The sequence below is a fragment of the Helianthus annuus genome, chromosome 3, assembly GCF_002127325.2.
Source record: "Helianthus annuus cultivar XRQ/B chromosome 3, HanXRQr2.0-SUNRISE, whole genome shotgun sequence".
Classification (NCBI taxonomy): Eukaryota; Viridiplantae; Streptophyta; class Magnoliopsida; order Asterales; family Asteraceae; genus Helianthus; species Helianthus annuus.
The window spans coordinates 57,206,361-57,216,480 of record NC_035435.2 but is presented as its reverse complement, the minus strand read 5'-3'; the positions used below and the strand labels follow the sequence as shown (position 1 = coordinate 57,216,480).

Sequence of the window (10,120 nt, the reverse complement as noted above, 5' to 3'; positions counted from 1 at the left end):
CGTGTCACACCCGACCACGTAAAACAACAAAACGTGGCGGAATCGTCGGGGAGTGTTGTAACAGAATCATTAGTTCACAACCATGGCTTAAATAATTTCGTTTTATTGATTTATTGAACTCATTGTTTTATTACAAATCGGATAAATACAACTATTATCTTTCAAGTTTTAAAGTCGCTAAGGCACGAGTCCATCCTATGTATAGCATGCATCAACAATCATCACATAACAGCACCTGAAGCATGTGTAAAAATAGGTACGTCAGCATAAAAATGCCTGTGAGATACATAGGTTTTATGAAAATAGGATTCATGACTTATAAGTTTTAAGAAAAAATATTTAATCAAAAATAGTCATGAACCTTAAAATATTTTCTTTTATAAATCATACTATAATTTATAAGAAATTAGATGATATAAAATAATAATACATAGGTAGTTAAATAACTAAATAAAATGAATTTGTATAAAGTATATTGTTTATAAAACAATATTTTGATAAAAAGGTTTATAGTATATATAAAAATATACTTTGGTTTTAAGAAAGTCGAATAAGTAATATATTAAAATATATTTTAGTTCCAAATCGTTAACCCAAGTGTACTAAATAACGCCACGGTATGTAATGTGATGAAAACACTTATATATAAGATGTACCAGTGTCGTATCTACCATGTTTTCTTCACATTACACCCGTCCCGTTATCTAAACACTAACCGAAAACCAATCGTTAAACAAATAGTATATTAAATATACTAGTCGTTTACCCGCGCGATGCGGCGGGAAACATATCATTTAGGTTGGTGAGTTTAGGGCTATGTACGGGGATGTTGTTTCCGATGTGGCATGCGACGACCATGGTGGCAGTGTAGCAGAACGTGAGGGTCGGTTGTAGCCTTTTTCAGCGACGGAGAATCAGCGGTGTGCGACGATTGGTGGTTTCATGATGTCGTTTGGTGGTTTTTGTGTGACGGCCGGTTACCGGCTTCAGTAGAAAACAAAGAAAATTGTGTGATTCTAGGTTTTTTCCTTTAAAATGACCGGCCTTAGGAAGGTAATGGTAATTGTTTTTTACTCCAACTATAAAGGCCATTTACATATAATGCGTATATAAACCAAAATGTATATTTTTATAACTTCGTGAACTATAAATATTTTAGTTTATTGTTGTCATCAAGAGGGTTTTTAGCTAAACATTTGTTTTTATTTACACCCTAAAAATGGGTTAAGTCAGCCCTGTGAGGCAGGAGCAACAATTTACAACGCGATACTTGTTTTATGTCAGTTTATCAATCCTCTCGTGATATGTTATTTTATGTGAAATGAACACTACCTTAGTTCTTAATGACTCTTTCTGATGCATTCCTTTTATGCCATAAACTAATTTTCGGTACCACACCCATTTTCCCGCTTTTTTGTAATCGGTACCGGTTCGGTATGGTACCGATATTTTGGTACCGGTACCCGCTTTACCTATTTTTCAATACCAATATTTTCGGTACCGACCGTACCATGCTCATCCATAGTTGTAAACATTATAGCAAACTATCAATATTCAAATAAAGTACCTATACCGATTACCTTATAATAAATTTAAAAATATAGAACCCTATTTCCATTGTTTCATTCTCCGAGGTCGGACATCCTGTAAATGATTTTGTATATGTTTAGTGGTTCAGGTCTTACCTAGCGACAATGCTTAACTCAGTCAAAGTTGAGATGATTTGTAAGCCTTCGCCTTATGTGTGTTCGCCTTTAACTACATAGGCAACAACACAACACTATGATTAACTCAAGAGGCCAAAAAAATCAAGTAAACACTTTGAAAGATCCCAGCACTATGATTCGCAATAGATGTACATCAAAAGTCTGCTAGTTTGATTAGGCTCGTTTTAACCCATATGTGATCCGCGATAGATAACTATCAGAATATACACAAAGTTAAATAATAAAATAGTATGGGTGTGGGTGTTTATACCTCACCTCGTGTTTGGTTAGATAGTTTGACCCGCTTGACCATAAGCCAAGCATCTCCACACGTACTTCGATAAACTCCAAGCACCATCCAAACTCGTTTACAACTTGACTCGTAAAATAACAATTAACCCACAACTCATTATTCTGTAGAAAAAAAACTGAACCGAAAATGAACAAAACCTCAACCTGTGTGAACTGTGCTTCTAGCGTATTTGGCATTGTATCAAATGCTATCAGATCAGCACCAGATTCAGCTAAAACTTGAACCCTTCTTTGGTGAAAACCTTTTAAGAATTCCACATTCAATATTTCAGCTAAAACTTGAACCCTTCTTTGGTGAAAACGTTTTACGAATTCCAGTTCATTGTATCTTCATAGTCCCCACTGTAAGAAAACAATATATTAAATAAGCAAATATAACAGTTTAAGTTTTTAAATTAAGTCGATTACGTTGTGCTGCTAATTTCTAAAATAGACTGATTTGATGCAACGACACTGGAAGAGTTCACATAAAATCCCCATTACCAAAATATGACAAGGTGGGTGGGTTGGCGAACCGACCTAGGCTAGCCGTTTTTACAATATTAAGTTTTTTTCTTCAAAATCATGAGTTTTAACTAAAACCTTGAAAATTATTTAAAGGGTTCGTAAGTATAGTTCATATACCCATAACATAATTGCATATTCCAAAAGTGATAAATAAAAATGTTTAAGCGCCAGTTCAGTTTACACAGTTGATTCCAGATTCCAAACCGGCCGAACCATAAATAAAATGTTTAACCCCAAAACCGAAACATATAAATGTCAAACAGAATGAAAAGCCGACTTGCCAAGCTAACCAACCGCCTGTTACCCCAATCAATCATCAATTTGTTCCTTTCATTAATTAATATTCCAGGTTGCAAATGGCACAAATAAGAAGTAAAAGAGCCATACCACTACTTCCATTAGAGTCAAATTGATGTGTATCCAGTCTCCTTCTAATGTGATCCTTCTGCATTCCCATGAACGTGTAATATATTAGATTTCTTATATTTTCTTATATTGAAGACAATGTTAAAATTTCACCGGGTCATTCTAAAAATTGGAGTCAAGTTGCCAACGGTGCTCAAACGCGGATCCCTGCAATACCATAAGACAAAAATTAGTCGCAATTAGTAAAAGTGAAAAATACATAAAGGATTCAAGTAAACGTTCAACTTCAACCCCACCAAGTCAAGCACACCTGTAACCCCAAGCAATGCTGGAATTCCATCTTTACCATCTCGAGTGGATCTCTATCGTGAAGAACATCGGACCGAGATCACTAATAAAAACCCTAGTCTTCGCCTCCGCTTTCTGGCTTTGTCGAACCAGCACAAACACGCCACCGTTAAACCTGCTAAAAGAACAGTACACTAATCACAATTAGCAATAATAAATCAACACTTGAGTTGCACGTAATCCTGTTTATGCAATAAGCGCTTACAAATTGGTGTAATGAAACAAATAACAAAGTAGGTCAATCAACCTTCTAAACATCCAATCAGTTCGACTAAATCTTTAATATAAAATGTGAAAAAACTACAACTAATAAAATCAATAAATCGGGTAATGCAATGAAATAGCTAGGGTTTGCATACATTTTTTTATAGACCTGCTCTAGCAGAGTGATACATCGGTGTCTTCTTATCTTTTTTCCTTGTTAGCTACGTCTGCAGGTGTTTTTCTAGCCAACAGATCCTTCCCACCCTTTCCAACCATTTTGCTACATACAATACAACAAATAACTAAAATGTTCACATATCATGATATCAACGTTTATGAAAGTTAAAATCATTATTGAATAAACACTGTCTTGTTCATAGTCAAGATCATCAAGCATCATCTAGCGCAACCATCGCTCAGTGTGAATAAGCACAAGGAAAGACCACGGCTTCACTTCCCAAGCTTTGTTGCGGCCTTTAAGCACATTGCAAAGCATTTGCTTTGTAACCAAGAGTCTATCGAGCTCAGTAATGGCTAAACCAATTCATCAATGGTCACTTGGACTATAAACACGGCCAATGTGTTATGTGTCCATACTTTAGCGTTTATTATGTTACATTTCAACCGGGTCCATGAGACCATTAATTCCAGCAAAACAAATTGCGCCTAAAAGCAGCACTTTGGAGGTTTCTAAAGGAGTTTTCTGCACAAAACAAAGATTTCCAGGCAAATTCATATATTATAAAAGAATCAATACAAATAAAATGTATTTCCATTGAAGTAATTTTGAAAGGGCATTCAAACAATTGATTAATACGACTATCATTAAAATCGGCTGATACCTGGCAAACATCAGTGTCAAATCGTGCTTGAACTTCATCAAGTAAAGCAGGCCACAATTCAAATTCTATCTTTTGCCATGAGAACACCAGAGCAGTAATTGGATCCAACTGAACTGCAACTTTAGAAAAATCAAATAAACCCTTCATTGATCTCCATGTAAGGGGACAATGTAAAAACTTTAACAGAAAGCAAACACTTTGAAACAATTAAACCCTTCATCGATCTCCAAGAGCTCCAACAAAAAAAGAACGCACGAATTGTTAATCTTATTGATTGAGGATCCCAATACCCGTGTCATATGTCACAGCAAAAAAAAACCTAAAAATCAAAGAAGGAAATAATTCAAAATTCTCGTTAAGCTGGTGAACCACATCGTGTAAAACCCTAATGAAATTACATGTTAACTCAACAGGACTTCTCCTTCAAGTTAGATGAACAACAAAAGGGTAGAAAGCTGAGTACAACGAAAACAATCAGTCCATTTTTCTGGTAACATTTAGACATTTTAGGGTTTAATTACCTTTGTGTTTGTTAATCGTTGATGTGGAAGAAAGCAGAAAGAAACCACAACAGAGATGACCGGACGAAACCATCAGTTAGGGTTTCTTCAAATCCGTGTTCAACCCTGTGTGTTTTCAATTTCATTGATGTTTGTTCTTCATCTCAGGTTGTTCATCATCCGATTTCATCTCAAACCATCAGCACTCCAGACATCTTTCATCACGGAAGACGAAACCCTAGTCTCCTCCACCGGTGGTTCAAACGCTTCCGATCTAGATCTGAGAGAAAGAGAGGAGAAAGTCAGATAAAGTTTGTGAGATGTGAGTTGTGAGAGAGGAGGAATGGAAAGGTCGATCCATGTGAACTGAATATTAGCCGTCCAGATTGTGATCCGTGTGAAAATTTGAAAGAAATGGACGGTTGATGATGAATCAGTTGAAGGGTAAAAAGTTTGTGTTTTCTTGTGCTTTAAATCTTGTACATTGTGCATTAAGTGTGTTTTCAACACATTCCTAAATGACCATTTCTACCCTTCCTATATGCTTATTAAAGTAGTATAGATACTTTAGTCGGAAAAATAATAATTTTCAGTAGTATATCAAAAGTATAATTTGGTTTTATTAATAGCATATTAAACTATGTTTTGGTTTTATAAATAACATATTAAACTATGTTTTGGTTTTATAAATAACATATTAAACTATGTTTTGGTTTTATAAATAACATATCAAAATATGTTTTGGTTTTATAAATAACATATTAAACTATGTTTTGGTTTTAGTAATAACATATCAAACTATGTTTTGGTTTTATAAATAACATATCCAAATATGTTTTGGTTTTATAAATATATGTTGGTTTTGTACATTATCACATATGAGATTATATCAAACTATACTTTTGGGAGTATATCAAAATATACCATAAAAAAGTGATTTAAGAATTCAACCAATCCTAGTGTATCAAACTACACCTTGGAGACTATAGGAATACCACAAAGGCAATCCCTATTTGGATAAAAATAAATCGGTTTCTGACCTTCCATGACAACAGGAATGGGGTGTCAAATCCTATAGCGCTATATCATACTACCAACCGGTCTGGTGAACATAAAATAAGTACTATCCAACAATTAATTTTATAATCTTTGAAAAAATAGAGTTTAAACCATAATCGTTCAGTTTATCAAAAGATAAGTACTAATATGTATAATAAATTATACTTTTGAAATCATGAACATAACAAATAGGTACACATATTTCACCCCAAAACATTTAAAAACAGTAAAAGTGGGGACTATGTACTCACTTGAGAATGCTTAGAAGTCTTGAACAACAACCAAGCAAAGCTAGAGGGAGCACGGAATCAAACGGCACCTAATATAGCTAACTATGTAAATAAACCGGACCTAAATCGGAAGATCGGATAGGATGAGGTTTCGTAAACCAAATGAGTATTGGAACTCATATGATATGGTTTAACAAATCCTACATACTAAAAAGAAACCTAACCTAAGTGCTTACGACCCGTTTAGGTAGCTTATGCTACTTTAACGCGTCGTTCGCGTAAAACGCATTCGGAACGCCTAACTAGTCCTATGCCAAGTATTATATGCCTAAACATGTTTAATTATGTTGCATAATCAGTTAAGTGACAAAAGTTTGGGTTACATATGCTTAAATATCAATTATGCATAAAAAGGACATTTTGGTCATTTTCCTAAGGCATATAAACTACCTATCATATAACTACTTAAACGACGTGACCCTAAGGTATAACCTCGGAAGGTTATTCCCCATACAACTATGGTCACCTAATGTGTTTGGTCGGATCCTAATGATCGACCAAACGGGTCGGGTTTGTAAGTATAAGCGATTGTTTTGATCGCTTACCTTACGACCCTACATAAGCACTAAACCTAAAGTGACGAGCTAAACATGTTAAAACATGTTTAACGAATTTAGAAAACAGGTTTGGTATCAAAACAAACGGTTTTGATACCTAAAAGTAGTTTGGTTACAAAATACGCAAGAATACGCATTTTGGCCGAAACTACAACTCGTCACTACACCTAAACAACGTGGTAATCAGTAGGTATAGTCACTAGGGACTATAACCATCGTGATTACGCTGACATTGCGAAGTTCAAATGAACTTCGTGTTGACCATAAACTGGTCAATGTAGAAAGTCAAACAAAGTTTGACTTTCACGATAAAAAGGCGTAAAAGAATGAAAGAATACTTACAAAAGGTCCAAGAACGGAAGTTTGACCCGATTATTCTCAGGTATGAAGTGTAAGCACCTCAACTTAGAGAACCATCAGATCAAATGTGGGTTTTGCAATGAAGTGGGTTGGGGTATTTATAGTTTTCAGAGAACCATCAAGATCCTTCCTCGAGAAACGTGCTTCGATCTCATCCGTACACATCATGCCCACTGATTTGTGAAACAATGGGCACCCAAAATAGCCCCGAGTATTGCCCAAAACGATTTGCAAGAGTGTGGAACAGCTGGATAAAGTTGGAAACATGATTCTGCTGACGTGGGGACTGCTTACGGACCGTAAGCAAAGGTCCATACGGTCCGTAAGGACCTTGCAGGTCAGCAACATTCAAAAATGGCAGTTTTAGTCCCTGAAGCCCCAAACTTGGTTTTTGATGCATTTTTGACACGTTTAAGCCCCGTTAACCCCATTTCAAAGCTCTAAAATGAAGTTAAAGTATAGGGGACCTAAAATATGCTCAAAAATATCTCAGATGTCGGCTCGTTTGGTCGTACGGTTGCGTTGTTCGGTAAATTACGACGGAAGTCGTAACGAACGCAAAAATGATCCAAATTGCGTGACGAATGGAATTTTATCATGCCAATCACTAAAATAAAATATTTTAATGATTACATAAATTTTTGAATGTCCGGATATATTCAGAACGTAAGATATGCGCGAAAATGCAAACTTATGCACTTTTTGACGCTTTTAGTCCCTATTGATCAAGAAAGTTTATTTTTGCGCACCAAACACCTCAAAGCCTATTTCTAAGCTATGTAAAGGATATTTAGGGCATATTTAACTTATGATCAAGTTCCGGAATGTTCGTTACAGTACGAATCGGCATACTTTCGTAGTTTGTCGAAATTAGTCCCTATAAGCGAATAAACTTGATTTCGACACACCAAACCTTCCAAAACTTATTTCTAAGTTATGTAAAGGTTATTTAAGGTATGTTAAGCCTATGCCACTATTCCGGAGTGTTTGTTGCATTAAACTGGTTATATTTATGCATCAGATCGCATATAACCTTCCAGAAAGCGATTTAAAGCTCGAAATCGAATAAGAATTTATATGTGCAAACAATACACATATTTATACCAATCCCAAGTATGAAATACAATATTTCATTGGTTTGGTATTTGTTTGATGGTTTGAAGTGACACAGGTGTCACAGTCTCCCCTACTTTAGGAAATTTCGTCCCAAAATTTAATTTTAGAGGAAACTTGTGAATACAACTGTGATGGTTTCGCTTTCGAATGAATCCCTCGAACCCTAAGTAAAACTCTGGGCCATGTTTGGATTCTTAGCGAAATTGTCAACTATCAAAGTGAAGTCCTTGTAGTAACAAAACATGGAGTTTTGAACTATGGACAGAAGAACGTTTCTTATGAAGACTTATCATAGGAAACTTGTGTATGCTTGAAATCAGAATTGGAGAGTGAAAAATAACATTGGTCAAGGTTCAGGACTTCTAGTAACTTAAATAACGCTACGTTCGCAATGTAATAACTAATAAGGAACACTTATATATAGGAAGTACCAGCGGCGTATCCACCATGCCCCTTTTTACATTGTTCCCGTATCATTATTCTTGTCACTATAGGTCTTAACGCATGACAAAACTTTTTGTGGTTTCTGTGCACTGAATTCCATAATTATGTATGCATCCATAATTACGTAATTCCTTGCACAGTCTGCACAGTTCATTTCATAATGCGTCGGGGAAAAATCAATTGAATAAACATGAAGCGACTTGACTAGACCACCAAAGGGTCTTTTTAACTAGATCAATGAACGATCTTTTTAACTAGATCAACACATGATCTTCTTAACCAGACCGTCGTACGATCTCCTCAAATAGACCACTTAAGGGATCTTTTCAATTATATCATCACATGATATATCCTAACCAGTTTTTTTAATCAATCTGTTTAATTAGACCACTCAAGGGGTCCAATTATAGAATAGTACTTCATAACCCAAGGGACTTAACTACAACGTAGAAGTCCATTAAGGATTTAAGATAGTACCTTTGATTATCCTACTATGAATCCCTCATTTGAGATATGGAAGATTCTATGAGGATTTGGATAACGAAAATTCATATTACACAAAAACACAAGACATAAAAGAAATCACATAAGCACATAATCACATAATTGTTTAATTTGATCTTTAATTTGTTATCTTTGGACACAGGTATTTAAAGCACATCAGGAATCCAATCAGTGGATTTCATTTAGCACTTTAAACATAAGAATCTAACTATGAAGATAGGAAGACCTTAATAGGAATTCGGCTTTGTCCTTATTGAATCGTAATATACGTATTAAGGCATACGAATAATTCAATTAAGGGCTCCGATTTGAACGATATTTATCCACAAGGATCTAATTATGAGGATAGAAAGATCCTATTTTGGATTTTGGAATTTGTGTAATAAGAGGTGTTTCGAAACCTTGCACTAAACGTGCTTAAGTCGATACACAAGGTAGAAAGTTCATGAGGTTGAGGTACTAGATATGCCAAGGCGACATATGAAGCAGAATTTGGAGGTTGAGAAACTGCAGGATTTGTAACTGCTTTGCTTTGGACAGCAAAGCGACACATGTTAACCAAATATTCCCATCGTCCACCGTGGGTACATTTGAAATAGGGTATCTGATTCGGATGATGACGGTTGCATTGATTGCACCAAGGAGCAGTTCCCTTGTACGGCTTCGTCCCTGAGGCGAGTCATGGTGATAACTAAATCAACGGTCTTCTGGAGTACGACGCCTATTTGTTGGGCAATTGTAGCACCTGGTCCGAACATTGTTGTTGCGACGAAAAGGCATCATGAAGATGATGAAAGACATGGGAGGAAACAAGTGAAATGAAAACAAAATGACAACACATAAAATTTGCGATCATTTGTTTGGTACCTAAGGCAAACAAATGAGATGGTGACTAATCAAAGTAAGTGGGTCATATTAATGTATCGCGAAGACATGCTTTAGCCTATAAGTGGACACTCACCCCAAGAGTTCCCAGGTAAGAGTGACTGGTCCGATTATGTGGAT

The 10,120-nt window shown here is 35.6% G+C and overlaps 1 long non-coding RNA gene across 1 annotated transcript; it reads right to left on the bottom strand.

The window, feature by feature from the left end:
- Positions 1-1,991: 1,991 nt before the first annotated feature.
- LOC118490303 lies at positions 1,992-3,348 on the bottom strand. The gene is made up of 3 exons (XR_004889100.1): positions 3,202-3,348; positions 2,913-3,098; positions 1,992-2,360 (listed from the first exon to the last, which is right to left on the bottom strand). It is a non-coding gene; the product is annotated as an uncharacterized LOC118490303 (long non-coding RNA).
- Between the last annotated feature and the right edge of the window lie 6,772 nt (positions 3,349-10,120).